Genomic DNA, 3,907 nt, shown 5'->3' with positions numbered 1-3,907 from the left:
TATTTTGGGATTTCCATTCTTCATGATTTTATACAAAATTTGCTGTAACCCAGAGAGTTGAATGCCTTTGCATAGTCAATAAAACACAATAAAAGTCAATAAATAATTTCTGATATTCCCTTCTTTTGGCTAAGATCCATCTGACATCAGCAATGTTATCCCTCATTCCATGTCTTCTTCTGAATCTGGCTTGAATTTCTGGAAGTTCTCTACCAATGTACTGCTGCAACCATTTTTAAATTATCTTCAGCAAAATTTTCTTTCTTGTGATATTAATGATATTGTTTGGTAATTTCCACATTCTGTTGGATCACCTTCTTGAAATGGGCATAAATATGGATCTCTTTCAGTCAGTTGGCCAGGAAGCTTTCTTCCAAATTTCTTGGCATAGATGAGTGCTTCAGTGTTGCATCCATCTGTTGAAACATCTCAGCTGGTATTCTGTCAGTTCCTGAAGGCTTCTTGTTTGCCAGTGCCTTCAGTGCACCTTTAATTTCTTCCTTCAGTCCCATCAGTTCTTGATCACATGGTATCTCCTGAAATGGTTGAACATCGCCCAATTCTTTTTGGTACAATGACTCTGTATATTCCTTCTTTCCATCTTCTTTGATGTTCCCAGTGTCATTCAATATTTTGCCCATAGACTCTTTCAGTATTGCACCTTGAGGCTCAAATTTTTTCTTCAGTCCTTTCAGGTTGAGAAATGCCAAGAGTGTTCTTCCCTTTTGATTTTCTAACTCCAGGTCTTTACAGATTTCAGTATAATGTTTTATTTTGTCTTCTTAAGCTACCTTTTGAAATCTTTTGTTCATCTATTTTATGTCATTTCTTACTTTTGCTTTAAATACTCTACTTTCAAGAGCAAGTTTCAAAGTCTCTTCTCACATCCATTTTGGTCTTTTCTTTCTTTCATGTATTTTTAATGACCTTTTGCTTTCTTCATGTATGATGTCCTTGATGTTAGCTCATAACTTGTCTGGCATTCCATCATTAGTGTTCAATGCTTTAGATGTGGTCTCTAAGTTCAGGTGAGTTATACTCAAGGTCATACTTTGGCTCTCATGCATTTGTTTTAATTTTTATCAGCTTCAACTTGAACTTGCATAGGGGCAATAGATGATCTGTTCCACAGTCAGCCTCTGGTCTTGTTCAAATGAATGATATTGAGCTTCTCCATTGTCTCCTTCCACAAATGTAGCTAACTTAATTCCTTTGTATTCATCCAGTGTGGTCCATGATTATAGTTGCCATTTATGTTGTTAGAAAAAAAAAAAAAAGTATTTCCAATTAATAGAGTGTTGATCTTGAAAAATTCTATCATGTGATCTCTTGCATCATTTCTATCACCAAGGCCATATTTTCCAACTACTGATTCTTCTTTGTTTCCAATTTTTGCATTCCAAACACCAGTAATCATCAGTGCTTCTTGATTGCACATTTGGTCAATTGGCAGAAATCTTCAATTTCTTCATCTTTGGCATCAGTGGTTGGTACATAAATTTGAATAATAGTCATATTAACTTGTCTTCCTTGCAGGCATATGGATATTATCCCATCACTGAAAGAGTTGTACTTTAGGATAAATCTTGATATGTTTATTTTAAAATGACTAATAGGAATCAATCTATAGATAACTCAGTACCTAAGTGTGTTGATCTGTGTATATGTGTGTGTATGGGGAAGAAAGGATATGGAATTCCAAGGTTTATTTCCCACAGTGGCTTAATAATGAACTTCCTTAATAAAGAACACTTTACTCTCTTTGTTCCTTTTTTTTAATTCTTTCCTTTCCTACCAAAGTTCCTGCTATTACTTCCTGTAGTAGGCTGAATCATGGCTCCCAAAGGTACTCAGATTCTAATCACAGGAACCTGGGAATATTAATTTATATGGACTAATTCTGAGATGGGAGATTAACCTGTTTTATCTGGTAGAGTCTAAATGCAATAAATTATCCTTATAAAAGGGAGACAGAGGGAGATTTGACACAGAAGAAAGCAATGTGGCTACTGAAGCAATATGCTATGTTGATGGTTTTGAAGATGGAGGAAAGGACCCCAAAACAAAGGTATGAAAGGAATACAACTTTAGAAAATGGAAAAGGCAAGAAAATGGATTCTCTTCTGGAGCTTGAAGAGGAGGCATGGAGCTGCCATTATCTTGTTTTCAGTCTAGTGAAACTGATACCGAACTTTTGAACTCAAGATCTGTAAAAGAATAAATGAGTATTGTTTTAAGCTATGAATTTTGTTGTAAATTATTACAGCAGCTATAAAAAGTTAATACAGATTTTGGTACATGAAAGGAGGGGTACTGTAACATATACTTACAAATGTGGAAGTAGCTTTGAAATTTAATAATGGGTATGGGCTGGAAGAATTTTGGAGAGCATGATAGAAAAAGCTTAGAATATCTTGAACAGATTATTAATAGAAATATAGATATTAAATGTGCTGCTAGTAGGGCTCAGATGGAAGAGTGGAGCATAGTAGAGAAAACTTATATCATCTTAGAGAATACATCATCATAAACAGATTATTTATAGAAACATGAATGTTAAAGGAGCTACTGGTGAGGCCTCAAAAAGAAATGAAGAACATAATATTGGAAGTTGGGGAGAATGGATTTTTTATTGTATACTTGGAGAAAATGCAGTTGAATTTTGTCCTACAGTTATGTGGAAAGCAGAACTTGTGACCAAGAAACTTGGATATTTAGTGGGGCACATTTCCAAGAAAAATGTTGAAGGCATGCCCTTGTTTCTTCTTGCTTTTTATAGAAAATTGGAGAGGAAAGAGATAAATTGAGAAATGAACTGTTAAATAAAATGGAACCCAGACTTGATGATTTTGGAAATTTGTCAACCTATTGCAACTTGATCATTTTGCAAATTCTCAATCTATTAGCAAATCATACTAAAATTAGGAAATTTACCATTAGGAAAGTGTGCTCTGGAGATAAAGTCAAAGAAGTGTCTGGGTAACCTCTCCTTGTCTGTGAAGGACCAGAAGATCAAAGTATTCAGTCATACAGAGTACTCTTTGAAGAGGTTAAGGGTGTGATTCATGGCTAACATCAGCCATCCCAACAGAATTCAGGAATAAGCATAATATTAGCTAGAAGACGTGTGTGGAAAACACTACTATCTACTGATGTGACTCCCCAGGACATACATGGGAGATCCACAAGCTTTTTGAGAGTGTTACAACACCAAAAACACTGTCACCTTGGACTGAAAGGGACAGACAGAGGAGGAAATTGAAAAAGGCTATGAATCCCAAATTCTACAAGCAAGAAACAGACTGATGAAACTACTCACCTTCACACATGCACTACCATTAAAGACAAAGGAAAAGATAAGTCCAAGGGTAAAGCCTAGGCCCAGAGGGCAGAGCTGTGAGCCCAGAAGGTAGTCATGGTATCAGAGAGTGGAGCCTTGAGCCAAAGAAGATTACTTCCAGGTCATGAGTCCTAATGGAGTTTTCCTCAATATCATGAACATCTTTTTTTCTCCTTCCACTTTCTCCTTTATGGAATAAGAATATGTGGAAGGCATATGTTCTCAGCTGTAAGTGAGCTGAAAAATAAAGCAGAAGCACAAAATTGGTAAAGAGGAAAATTAAAATGAGAGGAATAAAAAAGAAAATCAACAAAATACTATTTATACTTTTGATTTACCTAGAAGAGCCAAGAAAAGACACTTTCAGGCTTTAATTACTCATGTGATGCACATCTCAGTCATTGATGTTTACCTGGCTCTGGTTGTTGTTGTTATGTGCTGTCGAGTCGGACCCGACTTGTAGCGACCCCACCCTGGGTTTCTGAGGCAGTATCACTACAGAAGTAGATTGCCCAACCTTCCTTCTGAGGAGTGGCTGGTGGGTTAGAACCACCACCCTTCTGGTTA

The sequence above is a fragment of the Orycteropus afer genome, unplaced genomic scaffold (genome assembly GCF_000298275.1).
Source record: "Orycteropus afer afer isolate SDZICR_OR568_19922 unplaced genomic scaffold, OryAfe1.0 scaffold00770, whole genome shotgun sequence".
NCBI classification, from domain to species: domain Eukaryota; kingdom Metazoa; phylum Chordata; class Mammalia; order Tubulidentata; family Orycteropodidae; genus Orycteropus; species Orycteropus afer.
Note: the sequence above shows the minus strand (reverse complement) of the source record.